The 16,342-nt window shown below is 56.3% G+C and overlaps 1 long non-coding RNA gene across 1 annotated transcript; it reads left to right on the top strand.

Annotated features, from left to right (window-relative positions):
* Window positions 1–6,229: 6,229 nt before the first annotated feature.
* Window positions 6,230–8,924, top strand: LOC148225009 (uncharacterized). The gene is made up of 3 exons (XR_015802015.1): window positions 6,230–7,240; window positions 8,313–8,459; window positions 8,714–8,924. It is a non-coding gene; the product is annotated as an uncharacterized LOC148225009 (long non-coding RNA).
* Window positions 8,925–16,342: the final 7,418 nt, after the last annotated feature.

A 16,342-nucleotide genomic window follows, 5' to 3' on the forward strand; every position in this document is an offset into this window, starting at 1 on the left:
GGGTTCACTGTTGTCCGAAAAACATTATTGTCCAATTACGAAAAACATTCAGCAGAACCTTAGTTCTGGAGAGGCAAATGAAAGTTCAATAACTGCCTTCAGTTGGTTTGTTTCCGTTACAAAGTATACCTCGAAATAGAAACATTTTTGCTAATTTAATGTTAAATGGCATATTCACTTCATTTCACACACAAAAAAATGCATGGGAATAAAAAGTACAGGATTCCTCCTGTAAAAAGTGTTATTAATTACTCTCTTTATTGAGGGAAGTTTCAACCTTCATTAAAGTTCTAATGGATATTAATTCTGAATTTTATTGAGAAAACCGTTTATATGCCATTGAACTAATACTTCTGCCGGCTTGAAATGCCTTCCATTCCAGTTACTTTTGAGTTACGCTGCACACACTGCGCTTAATTTGTTTTTCATTTAGAATATTTATATTTCAGAAAACAAATGAGAGAGAGGACAGCTTTGAAGTGTCACTGCGAGATTGTTTGTACAGAGCAGTAACGAAGTGGAGCCTTCCCTGTGGGTAGCTGCTGATCTCTAGGCTGATCCCAGCCCGGAATATGAGCCACGCTTTATGCACCAGATTTTGTTTTTTCAGCTACCATTTGACAAACACTAACAAAGCACAGGCTGTCCATGCACAGGACCAGTGAAACTGGGTACATTATTTTCTGCCTCACACACTCTCGAATCTGGTGGATTGGATACCAGCATCTATTTCACACAATCAAACTATTCCACAAATACTGAAAAATCTAACTCGGTTCCTAAGTCAGTGAAACCACCAAGAGAGAAAAGAGGGGGACCATCTCACCTGTCTTTAGCTCCTCTTTGTCTAACCAGTTGTCAGCGCTCTCCTGCTATTTGGTGGAGGAAGACTACTTCCAATTCATCCCAGCTTAGACACCTATTTTAGGATGGGATTAATCACGCCTGAAGTGCCTCTATTTCTTCGCTGATGATAGAGAGTGTCTAGACAATTAGCTGAAAATGAGCACTTAGATTTAAGATAACTAGAGTTAGTTGACAGGAATCTCATCTGCATTTGGTATGAACTGTTCAAACTAAAATCAAAGAGAAAAAGATTTGGTAAAAAAAAACCCCACACCACCAGCACCTCAGACTCCAAATCAACTTTCATTCTGAGCTACGTTAGTTAATTCATCAGCCAGAGCATCTTGAGAAACTTCCTTCAGTGAGATTTGTTCCCGCCTGTACTCCCTTGAGAAGACAGCTCTGCTCCCTCCCTCCTGCTGTTGCTGCACTTGGCCTCTCAGAGACGAAGCATCTAGCCATAGTAAGGCTGGATACAAGCACAGTCCAGGGCTAAATGAGCCAGGAAAAGAATGGACTGTAATGGAAAAAAGAAAATAAATACATTTATTTAATAATGAATTAATTACTAATAAGCATTTAAGCATTACTTCATCTGCTCTGGTCATGCCAGGCAAGCCGAGGGGGAGCCCCGGGCCGGGCAAGCCTGGTAAGCCGAGGGGGCGCCCCGAAGTGGGGGGGGGCCGCGCCGGGCCAGCTGGGGGGGGCGGGCCCCGGGGCTGGGCCAGACGGGGGGGCGGGCCTCGGCGCTGGGCAAGCCAGGCAATCCGAGGGGACGCTCCGGGTTGGTCATGCCGGGCAAGCCGAAGCCGGGGGGCTCCGGGTTGGGCAAGCCCCGCGGGGGCTCCGGGCTGGTCATGCCAGGCAAGCCGGGGGGAGCCCCGGGCCGGGCAAGCCTGGTAAGCCGAGGGGGCGCCCCGAAGTGGGGGGGCCCCGCGCCGGGCCAGCTGGGGGGGGGCGGGCCACGGGGCTGGGCAAGCCGAAGGGGCGGTCCCTGGGGCTGAACAAGACGGGGGGGCGGGCCTCGGCGCTGGGCAAGCCAGGCAATCCGAGGGGACGCTCCGGGCTGGTCATGCCGGGCAAGCCGAAGGGGGGGAGCTCCGGGCTGGTCATGCCAGGCAAGCCGAGGGGGAGCCCCGGGCCGGGCAAGCCTGGTAAGCCGAGGGGGCGCCGAAGTAGTGGGGCCCCGCGCCGGGCCAGCTGGGGGGGGGCGGGCCCCGGGGCTGGGCAAGACGGGGGGGCGGGCCTCGGCGCTGGGCAAGCCAGGCAATCCGAGGGGACGCTCCGGGTTGGTCATGCCGGGCAAGCCGAAGCCGGGGGGCTCCGGGTTGGGCAAGCCCCGCGGGGGCTCCGGGCTGGTCATGCCAGGCAAGCCGGGGGGAGCCCCGGGCCGGGCAAGCCTGGTAAGCCGAGGGGGCGCCCCGAAGTGGGGGGGCCCCGCGCCGGGCCAGCTGGGGGGGGGCGGGCCACGGGGCTGGGCAAGCCGAAGGGGCGGTCCCTGGGGCTGAACAAGACGGGGGGGCGGGCCTCGGCGCTGGGCAAGCCAGGCAATCCGAGGGGACGCTCCGGGCTGGTCATGCCGGGCAAGCCGAAGGGGGGGAGCTCCGGGCTGGTCATGCCAGGCAAGCCGAGGGGGAGCCCCGGGCCGGGCAAGCCTGGTAAGCCGAGGGGGCGCCGAAGTAGTGGGGCCCCGCGCCGGGCCAGCTGGGGGGGGGCGGGCCCCGGGGCTGGGCAAGACGGGGGGGCGGGCCTCGGCGCTGGGCAAGCCAGGCAATCCGAGGGGACGCTCCGGGTTGGTCATGCCGGGCAAGCCGAAGCCGGGGGGCTCCGGGTTGGGCAAGCCCCGCGGGGGCTCCGGGCTGGTCATGCCAGGCAAGCCGGGGGGAGCCCCGGGCCGGGCAAGCCTGGTAAGCCGAGGGAGCGCCCCGAAGTGGGGGGGGCCCGCGCCGGGCCAGCTGGGGGGGGGCGGGCCACGGGGCTGGGCAAGCCGAAGGGGCGGTCCCTGGGGCTGAACAAGACGGGGGGTCGGGCCTCGGCGCTGGGCAAGCCAGGCAATCCGAGGGGACGCTCCGGGTTGGTCATGCCGGGCAAGCCGAAGCGGGGGGGCTCCGGGCTGGGCAAGCCCCGCGGGGGCTCCGGGCTGGTCATGCCAGGCAAGCCGGGGGAGCCCCGGGCCGGGCAAGCCTGGTAAGCCGAGGGGGCGCCCCGAAGTGGGGGGGGCCCGCGCCGGGCCAGCTGGGGGGGGGCGGGCCACGGGGCTGGGCAAGCCGAAGGGGCGGTCCCTGGGGCTGAACAAGACGGGGGGGCGGGCCTCGGCGCTGGGCAAGCCAGGCAATCCGAGGGGACGCTCCGGGCTGGTCATGCCGGGCAAGCCGAAGGGGGGGAGCTCCGGGCTGGTCATGCCAGGCAAGCCGGGGGGAGCCCCGGGCCGGGCAAGCCTGGTAAGCCGAGGGGGCGCCCCGAAGTGGGGGGGGCCCGCGCCGGGCCAGCTGGGGGGGGGCGGGCCACGGGGCTGGGCAAGCCGAAGGGGCGGTCCCTGGGGCTGAACAAGACGGGGGGGCGGGCCTCGGCGCTGGGCAAGCCAGGCAATCCGAGGGGACGCTCCGGGCTGGTCATGCCGGGCAAGCCGAAGGGGGGGAGCTCCGGGCTGGTCATGCCAGGCAAGCCGAGGGGGAGCCCCGGGCCGGGCAAGCCTGGTAAGCCGAGGGGGCGCCGAAGTAGTGGGGCCCCGCGCCGGGCCAGCTGGGGGGGGGGCGGGCCCCGGGGCTGGGCAAGACGGGGGGGCGGGCCTCGGCGCTGGGCAAGCCAGGCAATCCGAGGGGACGCTCCGGGTTGGTCATGCCGGGCAAGCCGAAGCCGGGGGGCTCCGGGTTGGGCAAGCCCCGCGGGGGCTCCGGGCTGGTCATGCCAGGCAAGCCGGGGGGAGCCCCGGGCCGGGCAAGCCTGGTAAGCCGAGGGGGCGCCCCGAAGTGGGGGGGGCCCGCGCCGGGCCAGCTGGGGGGGGGCGGGCCACGGGGCTGGGCAAGCCGAAGGGGCGGTCCCTGGGGCTGAACAAGACGGGGGGGCGGGCCTCGGCGCTGGGCAAGCCAGGCAATCCGAGGGGACGCTCCGGGCTGGTCATGCCGGGCAAGCCGAAGGGGGGGAGCTCCGGGCTGGTCATGCCAGGCAAGCCGGGGGGAGCCCCGGGCCGGGCAAGCCTGGTAAGCCGAGGGGGCGCCCCGAAGTGGGGGGGGCCCGCGCCGGGCCAGCTGGGGGGGGGGCGGGCCACGGGGCTGGGCAAGCCGAAGGGGCGGTCCCTGGGGCTGAACAAGACGGGGGGGCGGGCCTCGGCGCTGGGCAAGCCAGGCAATCCGAGGGGACGCTCCGGGCTGGTCATGCCGGGCAAGCCGAAGGGGGGGAGCTCCGGGCTGGTCATGCCAGGCAAGCCGAGGGGGAGCCCCGGGCCGGGCAAGCCTGGTAAGCCGAGGGGGCGCCGAAGTAGTGGGGCCCCGCGCCGGGCCAGCTGGGGGGGGGCGGGCCCCGGGGCTGGGCAAGACGGGGGGGCGGGCCTCGGCGCTGGGCAAGCCAGGCAATCCGAGGGGACGCTCCGGGTTGGTCATGCCGGGCAAGCCGAAGCCGGGGGGCTCCGGGTTGGGCAAGCCCCGCGGGGGCTCCGGGCTGGTCATGCCAGGCAAGCCGGGGGGAGCCCCGGGCCGGGCAAGCCTGGTAAGCCGAGGGGGCGCCCCGAAGTGGGGGGGGCCCGCGCCGGGCCAGCTGGGGGGGGGCGGGCCACGGGGCTGGGCAAGCCGAAGGGGCGGTCCCTGGGGCTGAACAAGACGGGGGGTCGGGCCTCGGCGCTGGGCAAGCCAGGCAATCCGAGGGGACGCTCCGGGTTGGTCATGCCGGGCAAGCCGAAGCGGGGGGGCTCCGGGCTGGGCAAGCCCCGCGGGGGCTCCGGGCTGGTCATGCCAGGCAAGCCGGGGGGAGCCCCGGGCCGGGCAAGCCTGGTAAGCCGAGGGAGCGCCCCGAAGTGGGGGGGGCCCGCGCCGGGCCAGCTGGGGGGGGGCGGGCCACGGGGCTGGGCAAGCCGAAGGGGCGGTCCCTGGGGCTGAACAAGACGGGGGGGCGGGCCTCGGCGCTGGGCAAGCCAGGCAATCCGAGGGGACGCTCCGGGCTGGTCATGCCGGGCAAGCCGAAGGGGGGGAGCTCCGGGCTGGTCATGCCAGGCAAGCCGAGGGGGAGCCCCGGGCCGGGCAAGCCTGGTAAGCTGAGGGGGCGCCCCGAAGTGGGGGGGCCCCGCGCCGGGCCAGCTGGGGGGCGGCGGGCCACGGGGCTGGGCAAGCCGAAGGGGCGGTCCCTGGGGCTGAACAAGACGGGGGGTCGGGCCTCGGCGCTGGGCAAGCCAGGCAATCCGAGGGGACGCTCCGGGTTGGTCATGCCGGGCAAGCCGAAGGGTGGGGGGGCCCCTGTCCAGGCAAGCCGGGGGGGGGGGCTCCGGGCAGGACTTGCCAGGCAAGCAGGGCGGGGGGCCCGGTCCGGGCATTCCTAAGGGGTTGCCCCGGGCCGGGGAAGCCGGGGCGGGGGGCCCCGGGGGGGGCAAGGCGGGGGGGAGAGCCCCAGGCCGGGTGGGGGGGGAGGTAGCCCGGGTTCGGGCAAGCCGATGGGGCGGTCCCTGGGGCTGGGCAAGACGGGGGGCAGGCCTCGGGGCTGGGCAAGCCGGGATGGGGGTCCCCAGCCTTGGCTACACGAATGGGCGGCGGGGGGACGGTCCCGGGCCGGGCATGCTGGGGGGGGACGGTCCCAGGCTGGGCAAGGCGGGGGCGGGGGACGGTCCTGGGCCGGGCAAGGCGGGGGCATGGCCCGGCCCCTCAGTGTCCTACCCGGAGCCGGCCCCCGGGTGACACTGTGGCTTTGCAGGGCTGGAGAACTTGGTGTCCGTCGCCAAGACGCTGCCGTTGCCCCACGTGTACGATGTCGTGGAAGGACACGTGAAAGTTTCTGTGGAATGTGCTGAGATATTCAAACTTCTCAATGCAGAAAGGAAGCCTGAAAGTGAAATAAGTTGCATATGGGGGTTGTAATTCAGGGACTAGCAGCTGCAATCCCAACAATCTCACGCTGGAGAAGAACCAAGAAAAGGTCGCCAAGGAATGGGCACAGCCCCCAAGGCTGCCAGAGCTCCAGGAGCGTTTGGACAATACCCTCAGGGGTGCCCAGGGTGGGATTGTTGGGGTGTCTGTGCAGGGCCGATTGTTGGACTGGATGATCTTTGTGGGTCCTTTCCAGCTCAGAAAATTCAGCGGTTCTGTGAATAAATGCTTTGTGGTGTAAATAACTCTTAATAATCTAATATGGTTTTGGGTTTGTGGTTTTTTTTTTTTTTGTTGTTGTTTTTTTTTCCTGGAAGTAGCAGTGGCAGAAGCACCTACCAAGTGCCAGATGCTCTTTTCTGTTTGTGGGTGTTACTGGCTTTAGTGACACACACAACCAATAGTCCTGTGTAAATCAGGCTGTTAGGGTTCTTGAAGTGTTATCAAAATACCTTTTAGGAAATAAGGAGATCAATAGAAGCAGTTAAAAAAGCAAAACTAAAGTAAGCTAGTGAAAGTAAATGTTTTTAGATACCTCTCTTATACATCAGTATTCCTCAGATGCCATTGGTAAAGTTGACCTCATTTTTCTCATTTCAGCTGGGCACGATTAGTCCTCATCAGAATATGATGAATGAACAAAGAGTTCAACAGCTTTTCACTGTGAATGCTGGTGCAGCATTGCTAACTGCTTGCAATGTAGTATGGCATTGCATGTCTTTTTAACCATCACTTGCTGTTCTTTGCCTTTCAGTATTGTTTTTGTCTGTGTCATGTTCAGTGACAGCCTTTGCTCAATATCCTATTGCTGACAGGGGCTGATGTTTGTAATGGGCACAGCCCCGGTGCTGTACGGTTTCTGGATTCTTCTGGAAGGAATTAATTATGAGACTGGAACAGCCCCAATGTTTTCTTCCAGCATATTTCATTTTTTTCCTCCACTTGGGAGCAACCATCACTTGAAGCATTGGTTTCTTGAAACTACATGCTCTCAGAAGTGATCTTTTCCAAGAGGAAGCATTAATTTGGGAGAGAATCTAGAAGTTAATGTCACTTTCATATGTGGAAGCTTTCCTCTTGGAGGGGGGTTATTCTTTTTATTAATGGCGGTTGTTACTGTTTGCTCAGGTAATAATTTCAAGTCAGATATTAACTTACTTTTCTGTCCTGCAGATGCTGTTAATCTTTCAAGCTCTGGAAGCCATTTTACTGAGGACAGCCAGCGACCTCTCGCATTTTTCTGTTGTGGGAATGAACATTGTCAAAAAGTTGATTAATTCCTATGTGAAACTGATCTATGCTGCTTTGTATTCTGAAAATTGCAAGTAAGTCTTCTTGGTGACCTGGTGGAGGATCTCTGCCAATTGGTCTGGAGGGACTGGACATCGCAAAATTCATCTTGACTTATTGCTAATAATCTCCTTTTATTTAATAATCCTTTTCCACTTGTCATAAAATAATTGCCTGTGGCAGTCTTTGGAAAGTGGAAGCTCTGATACATCAGACAATCCAGTGCTGTAGGATACTTTCCTGAAGCTGTGGTTTTCATCAGTTGGGCCTGTCCTAGTGAGAGGTTTAAGGTAGTATCTCCAGCAAATTCTATGGAACAGAATGAACTGCTCTCAGGGAAAAGCTGAATTATTTCGTAAAGTATATTTTCGGGATAAACCAGAGCTAATCTATAGTATTCAGAAAGGACGTTTTAGGGCGGAATCTGAGGTGATTTCTGAGGGACAGAATGAAGTTGTCGCAGGGGAAAGCTGAGTTACTGTGCAGTGGATTTTGTGGGCTTCAAGATGAGGTATCCTGTGTTTCACTGAGGGAGAAGCAGGAGCTGTGAATTGTGCTGAGGGCCATGGGGACACCGAGGGAGATGCAGGTGCCGCGAGTGAGGTTCGGGTGTCTTGAGGAACACGGAGGGGCCAAGTGTCTGAGCGAGTGTGGCTGAGCGAGAGGGAGGTGCCTGACTGCGTGTGTGCTGGGTGACCTCCCTGTAAGCAGGGCTGGGTCTTTGCTTTGCTGCCCTTGGCCTTTTGCCACTGTTGCTGCTTTGGCTGGCTGGAGAGCGGGGCGACCCTATAAAAGGACAGTGAGAGCCCCAGTGTGTGCAGGCCAGGGGGGAAATGGAGCTCCCCCAGGCCACCCTGTAAGCAGGGCAGGGCCTTTTGCCCACGGCCCTTGGCTTTGTGCCTTGGCCACCCCTGAAGCCCCTCAGCATTTTTAGGCCTTTATGGCCTCCCTGCAGCCCCCCTGGGGCAGGCGTGAAGCTTTGGTCTCCTGCTCAGCGGAGGCAGGGCCCCCACAGGCCCTGTGAGCAGTGACAAAAGCAGTTATCTGTGTTTAAGGTCTGAGTTTGTGGTGCAACACTGAGCATCCATTACTGTTGGTTTGTTTTAGGCTTGGACTTGTATAAAGGTGAGACTCCCCCCTCACCAATGGGCCAAGAGAGATGGTTTCCTGCAGTCCTGAGAACTTAGGAAGTATTCCAGGAGTCTGTGATGAAGCCTTGATCTTTTCCTGTTTGGACATGCCATTCAGGAAGAGGTGAGTAGCTATGGTGATTTGAGGAGGTAAGGTGGATTGGTGTGGGTCCACTCATGGTTGAGCAATGCCACATCACCTTGTCCCCCCCTCAGCCACGCATAGCCTGTGATGACGGTGTCAGGCTCTGCGTGTGGCCGAATCCTGTGGCCCGAGGGCGCAGGCATTGTCAGGAGATGGTGAGCATCAAAATTGTCAGGTTTTGGGTGATGGTGCTCCTGAGATAATGCACTAATATTTGATTTCATTAATTGCAGTTGACATCAGTGACAGCAGCGCTTTGAGAGCACGGAATTGTCAGAGGATGAGATGGCCTTCCTTCACACCTGCCATGGGCTCACATCCCCTGATGTCCGTGAGATAAGTGGAGGGCTTCCACCCACAGGGGGGATGGAAGTGGGATGTGGGGTCAGGACTCTTTGGACGGGGTTTTTGAGTCAGGTTTGGAGACGAGGATGTCTAAGCTGAGTCCCCTATGGACATATGTAGTGTAGATCTGAAGATGCTGAGGTGCACAGGGCAGAGCGGCCCTGGTGTTTGTTGTGTCATTTGTCTATCGTGCAGTGTGTGTCTCGTGTGGCACGTCTTTTCCCTTTGCCCTTCAAGGTTCTTTTTGGAAACTCTGACATCATTCTTAGCATCTCTCATTGCTGCTTTCCTCTGCCTGGCACTGCTACAATCAAACCTTTGACCCAAGGGATTGGACAGGTATTAGAATCTGACTGGATGCTTCTCAAGAGAGATGAGATGTCTTTTTTAAAGGTCTTGTTCTGTGCACTGGAGAGATGCCTTGTACTGGATTAGGACTTGCAGGAGTGTGAAGATAGGTAGAGGATTCTGAGCGTAGGGTTCTCGTGCATCCATCTTTGCGGTTCTTGGAATGAATCGTCCTGTTAGCGTCTTGTTCCTGCCGGCTTCTCTGAGCCTCATCAGGTCAGCGTCGCTCTCATCTCGACCGTGTCCTTCCTCGTTCTCTCCGTGCTTGCAGTCGCTCTTCTGAATGACTTTTCTCTTGCTGTTGCGTCCCCTTGTTTGTCATCCCCTGTGTCAGAGGCGTTTGCGTGTCTGGCCTGGGATCGTTCTGCCCTGCTGCGCAGTGTGGGAGTGGGGGTAAAAGCATAAATGCTGGGGACTTGAAATTTGTAATGCAGAGTATATTTGGATTCTGGATGGTTTTCCTAGGTAGAAACAAGGCCTCTGGAGCTGTGCAGGGCTTTAACCTTTGTCATAACTTCCTTTCAGATGCAGATGGTTTAAATCAGAAGCAGAGCGCCCCATTGTGGGTGAGGGGGTTGCCCCAAGCAGGTCGGTGACTGTTTGTCCTCGTCGGGGAAGCATAAGTGGTGGCTGTGTTACAGCACTGTTCTTTCTCTTTATTTTTAGGAAGTGATGCTGGATATCAGCTGTCAGGTGGAAGTGGGCAAGGTGAGCAGTGACAGAAGCAGTTATTTGTGGTAAAGGTCTCAATTTCTGGTGCAAGTCTAAGCGTCCGTTACTGTTGGTGTGTTTTAGGCATTGCACTTTTATTAAGGTGAGACCCCTCCTCGCTAAGAAAAGTGGTTTTGCACTGTCCTGAGAACTCGGGAAGTATTCCAGGAGCCTGTGATGAAGCCTTGACCTTTTCCTGTTTGGAGATGCCATCCAGGTAACCTTCAGGAATAGGTAAGGAGCTGTGGTGAGTTGGGGAGGTAGGGTGGAGTAGTGTGGGTGCACTCAAGTTTGAGCAATGTCGCATCACCTTGTCCCCCCCTCAGCCACGCATACCCTGTGATGACGGCGTCAGGCTCTGCGTGTGGCCCTCCAGTGTTGTCAGGAGATGGTGAGCGGCAGAATTGTCATGTTTTGGCTGATGGTGCTGCTCAGATCATACACTGATGGTTGATTTCATTTATAGCGGCTGACATGAGTGACAGCAGCCTGGTGAGAACATGAAATTGCAGAGGATGAGGTGGCCTCCCTTTACAACTGCCGTGGGTTCGCATCTTCGGACGTCGGAGAGATAAGTCGAGGGCTTCCGCCCACAGGGAGGATGAAAGCGGGATGTGGATTCGGGACTCTGCGGGAGGGATTTTTGAGCCAGCTTTGGAGATGGGGGTGTCCAAGATGTGTGCCCTTTGGCCATATAAAGGGTAAGTCCTGTAATGCTGACGTGCGCAGGGCAGAGCGGCCCTGGTGTCTGTCGTGTCATTTGTCTATCGTGCAGTGTGTGTCTTTAGTGTGTCTTGTGTGGCATGTCTTTTGCCTTTGTCCTTCGAGGGGCTTATTGGGACCTCTAGCATCATTCTTAGCATCTGTATTCCCACCTTTCCTGTCCCTGCGCCGGTGCCATCAAACCTTTGAGTCGGGAGCTAGGACAGGCATCAGAATCTCATCTCTCTTTAGAAGCATCCAATCAGAAGTGTTTTACTGTCTTATTCTGAGCTGCCATTGACAGCTGTGCACTGCAGAGATCCATTTTTAGTGGAGTAGGACTTGCAGGAGTGTGAAGATAGGTAGTGGATTCTGAGCGTAGGGTTCTCGTGCATCCATCTTTGCGGTTCTTGGAATGAATCGTCCTGTTAGCGTCTTGTTCCTGCCGGCTTCTCTGAGCCTCATCAGGTCAGCGTCGCTCTCATCTCGACCGTGTCCTTCCTCGTTCTCTCCGTGCTTGCAGTCGCTCTTCTGAATGAGTTTTCTCTTGCTGTTGCGTCCCCTTGTTTGTCATCCCCTGTGTCAGAGGCGTTTGCGTGTCTGGCCTGGGATCGTTCTGCCCTGCTGCGCAGTGTGGGAGTGGGGGTAAAAGCATAAATGCTGGGGACTTGAAATTTGTAATGCAGAGTATATTTGGATTCTGGATGGTTTTCCTAGGTAGAAACAAGGCCTCTGGAGCTGTGCAGGGCTTTAACCTTTGTCATAACTTCCTTTCAGATGCAGATGGTTTAAATCAGAAGCAGAGCGCCCCATTGTGGGTGAGGGGGTTGCCCCAAGCAGGTCGGTGACTGTTTGTCCTCGCCGGGGAAGCATAAGTGGTGGCTGTGTTACAGCACTGTTCTTTCTCTTTATTTTTAGGAAGTGATGCTGGATATCAGCTGTCAGGTGGAAGTGGGCAAGGTGAGCAGTGACAGAAGCAGTTATTTGTGGTAAAGGTCTCAATTTCTGGTGCAAGTCTAAGCGTCCGTTACTGTTGGTGTGTTTTAGGCATTGCACTTTTATTAAGGTGAGACCCCTCCTCGCTAAGAAAAGTGGTTTTGCACTGTCCTGAGAACTCGGGAAGTATTCCAGGAGCCTGTGATGAAGCCTTGACCTTTTCCTGTTTGGAGATGCCATCCAGGTAACCTTCAGGAATAGGTAAGGAGCTGTGGTGAGTTGGGGAGGTAGGGTGGAGTAGTGTGGGTGCACTCAAGTTTGAGCAATGTCGCATCACCTTGTCCCCCCCTCAGCCACGCATACCCTGTGATGACGGCGTCAGGCTCTGCGTGTGGCCCTCCAGTGTTGTCAGGAGATGGTGAGCGGCAGAATTGTCATGTTTTGGCTGATGGTGCTGCTCAGATCATACACTGATGGTTGATTTCATTTATAGCGGCTGACATGAGTGACAGCAGCCTGGTGAGAACATGAAATTGCAGAGGATGAGGTGGCCTCCCTTTACAACTGCCGTGGGTTCGCATCTTCGGACGTCGGAGAGATAAGTCGAGGGCTTCCGCCCACAGGGAGGATGAAAGCGGGATGTGGATTCGGGACTCTGCGGGAGGGATTTTTGAGCCAGCTTTGGAGATGGGGGTGTCCAAGATGTGTGCCCTTTGGCCATATAAAGGGTAAGTCCTGTAATGCTGACGTGCGCAGGGCAGAGCGGCCCTGGTGTCTGTCGTGTCATTTGTCTATCGTGCAGTGTGTGTCTTTAGTGTGTCTTGTGTGGCATGTCTTTTGCCTTTGTCCTTCGAGGGGCTTATTGGGACCTCTAGCATCATTCTTAGCATCTGTATTCCCACCTTTCCTGTCCCTGCGCCGGTGCCATCAAACCTTTGAGTCGGGAGCTAGGACAGGCATCAGAATCTCATCTCTCTTTAGAAGCATCCAATCAGAAGTGTTTTACTGTCTTATTCTGAGCTGCCATTGACAGCTGTGCACTGCAGAGATCGATTTTCAGTGGAGTAGGACTTGCAGGAGTGTGAAGATAGGTAGTGGATTCTGAGCGTAGGGTTCTCGTGCATCCATCTTTGCGGTTCTTGGAATGAATCGTCCTGTTAGCGTCTTGTTCCTGCCGGCTTCTCTGAGCCTCATCAGGTCAGCGTCGCTCTCATCTCGACCGTGTCCTTCCTCGTTCTCTCCGTGCTTGCAGTCGCTCTTCTGAATGAGTTTTCTCTTGCTGTTGCGTCCCCTTGTTTGTCATCCCCTGTGTCAGAGGCGTTTGCGTGTCTGGCCTGGGATCGTTCTGCCCTGCTGCGCAGTGTGGGAGTGGGGGTAAAAGCATAAATGCTGGGGACTTGAAATTTGTAATGCAGAGTATATTTGGATTCTGGATGGTTTTCCTAGGTAGAAACAAGGCCTCTGGAGCTGTGCAGGGCTTTAACCTTTGTCATAACTTCCTTTCAGATGCAGATGGTTTAAATCAGAAGCAGAGCGCCCCATTGTGGGTGAGGGGGTTGCCCCAAGCAGGTCGGTGACTGTTTGTCCTCGCCGGGGAAGCATAAGTGGTGGCTGTGTTACAGCACTGTTCTTTCTCTTTATTTTTAGGAAGTGATGCTGGATATCAGCTGTCAGGTGGAAGTGGGCAAGGTGAGCAGTGACAGAAGCAGTTATTTGTGGTAAAGGTCTCAATTTCTGGTGCAAGTCTAAGCGTCCGTTACTGTTGGTGTGTTTTAGGCATTGCACTTTTATTAAGGTGAGACCCCTCCTCGCTAAGAAAAGTGGTTTTGCACTGTCCTGAGAACTCGGGAAGTATTCCAGGAGCCTGTGATGAAGCCTTGACCTTTTCCTGTTTGGAGATGCCATCCAGGTAACCTTCAGGAATAGGTAAGGAGCTGTGGTGAGTTGGGGAGGTAGGGTGGAGTAGTGTGGGTGCACTCAAGTTTGAGCAATGTCGCATCACCTTGTCCCCCCCTCAGCCACGCATACCCTGTGATGACGGCGTCAGGCTCTGCGTGTGGCCCTCCAGTGTTGTCAGGAGATGGTGAGCGGCAGAATTGTCATGTTTTGGCTGATGGTGCTGCTCAGATCATACACTGATGGTTGATTTCATTTATAGCGGCTGACATGAGTGACAGCAGCCTGGTGAGAACATGAAATTGCAGAGGATGAGGTGGCCTCCCTTTACAACTGCCGTGGGTTCGCATCTTCGGACGTCGGAGAGATAAGTCGAGGGCTTCCGCCCACAGGGAGGATGAAAGCGGGATGTGGATTCGGGACTCTGCGGGAGGGATTTTTGAGCCAGCTTTGGAGATGGGGGTGTCCAAGATGTGTGCCCTTTGGCCATATAAAGGGTAAGTCCTGTAATGCTGACGTGCGCAGGGCAGAGCGGCCCTGGTGTCTGTCGTGTCATTTGTCTATCGTGCAGTGTGTGTCTTTAGTGTGTCTTGTGTGGCATGTCTTTTGCCTTTGTCCTTCGAGGGGCTTATTGGGACCTCTAGCATCATTCTTAGCATCTGTATTCCCACCTTTCCTGTCCCTGCGCCGGTGCCATCAAACCTTTGAGTCGGGAGCTAGGACAGGCATCAGAATCTCATCTCTCTTTAGAAGCATCCAATCAGAAGTGTTTTACTGTCTTATTCTGAGCTGCCATTGACAGCTGTGCACTGCAGAGATCGATTTTCAGTGGAGTAGGACTTGCAGGAGTGTGAAGATAGGTAGTGGATTCTGAGCGTAGGGTTCTCGTGCATCCATCTTTGCGGTTCTTGGAATGAATCGTCCTGTTAGCGTCTTGTTCCTGCCGGCTTCTCTGAGCCTCATCAGGTCAGCGTCGCTCTCATCTCGACCGTGTCCTTCCTCGTTCTCTCCGTGCTTGCAGTCGCTCTTCTGAATGAGTTTTCTCTTGCTGTTGCGTCCCCTTGTTTGTCATCCCCTGTGTCAGAGGCGTTTGCGTGTCTGGCCTGGGATCGTTCTGCCCTGCTGCGCAGTGTGGGAGTGGGGGTAAAAGCATAAATGCTGGGGACTTGAAATTTGTAATGCAGAGTATATTTGGATTCTGGATGGTTTTCCTAGGTAGAAACAAGGCCTCTGGAGCTGTGCAGGGCTTTAACCTTTGTCATAACTTCCTTTCAGATGCAGATGGTTTAAATCAGAAGCAGAGCGCCCCATTGTGGGTGAGGGGGTTGCCCCAAGCAGGTCGGTGACTGTTTGTCCTCGCCGGGGAAGCATAAGTGGTGGCTGTGTTACAGCACTGTTCTTTCTCTTTATTTTTAGGAAGTGATGGTGGATATCAGCTGTCAGGTGGAAGTGGGCAAGGTGAGCAGTGACAGAAGCAGTTATTTGTGGTAAAGGTCTCAATTTCTGGTGCAAGTCTAAGCGTCCGTTACTGTTGGTGTGTTTTAGGCATTGCACTTTTATTAAGGTGAGACCCCTCCTCGCTAAGAAAAGTGGTTTTGCACTGTCCTGAGAACTCGGGAAGTATTCCAGGAGCCTGTGATGAAGCCTTGACCTTTTCCTGTTTGGAGATGCCATCCAGGTAACCTTCAGGAATAGGTAAGGAGCTGTGGTGAGTTGGGGAGGTAGGGTGGAGTAGTGTGGGTGCACTCAAGTTTGAGCAATGTCGCATCACCTTGTCCCCCCCTCAGCCACGCATACCCTGTGATGACGGCGTCAGGCTCTGCGTGTGGCCCTCCAGTGTTGTCAGGAGATGGTGAGCGGCAGAATTGTCATGTTTTGGCTGATGGTGCTGCTCAGATCATACACTGATGGTTGATTTCATTTATAGCGGCTGACATGAGTGACAGCAGCCTGGTGAGAACATGAAATTGCAGAGGATGAGGTGGCCTCCCTTTACAACTGCCGTGGGTTCGCATCTTCGGACGTCGGAGAGATAAGTCGAGGGCTTCCGCCCACAGGGAGGATGAAAGCGGGATGTGGATTCGGGACTCTGCGGGAGGGATTTTTGAGCCAGCTTTGGAGATGGGGGTGTCCAAGATGTGTGCCCTTTGGCCATATAAAGGGTAAGTCCTGTAATGCTGACGTGCGCAGGGCAGAGCGGCCCTGGTGTCTGTCGTGTCATTTGTCTATCGTGCAGTGTGTGTCTTTAGTGTGTCTTGTGTGGCATGTCTTTTGCCTTTGTCCTTCGAGGGGCTTATTGGGACCTCTAGCATCATTCTTAGCATCTGTATTCCCACCTTTCCTGTCCCTGCGCCGGTGCCATCAAACCTTTGAGTCGGGAGCTAGGACAGGCATCAGAATCTCATCTCTCTTTAGAAGCATCCAATCAGAAGTGTTTTACTGTCTTATTCTGAGCTGCCATTGACAGCTGTGCACTGCAGAGATCGATTTTCAGTGGAGTAGGACTTGCAGGAGTGTGAAGATAGGTAGTGGATTCTGAGCGTAGGGTTCTCGTGCATCCATCTTTGCGGTTCTTGGAATGAATCGTCCTGTTAGCGTCTTGTTCCTGCCGGCTTCTCTGAGCCTCATCAGGTCAGCGTCGCTCTCATCTCGACCGTGTCCTTCCTCGTTCTCTCCGTGCTTGCAGTCGCTCTTCTGAATGAGTTTTCTCTTGCTGTTGCGTCCCCTTGTTTGTCATCCCCTGTGTCAGAGGCGTTTGCGTGTCTGGCCTGGGATCGTTCTGCCCTGCTGCGCAGTGTGGGAGTGGGGGTAAAAGCATAAATGCTGGGGACTTGAAATTTGTAATGCAGAGTATATTTGGATTCTGGATGGTTTTCCTAGGTAGAAACAAGGCCTCTGGAGCTGTGCAGGGCTTTAACCTTTGT

Source organism: Sturnus vulgaris, chromosome 2, assembly GCF_052056855.1.
Source record: "Sturnus vulgaris isolate bStuVul1 chromosome 2, bStuVul1.hap1, whole genome shotgun sequence".
NCBI lineage: Eukaryota > Metazoa > Chordata > Aves > Passeriformes > Sturnidae > Sturnus > Sturnus vulgaris.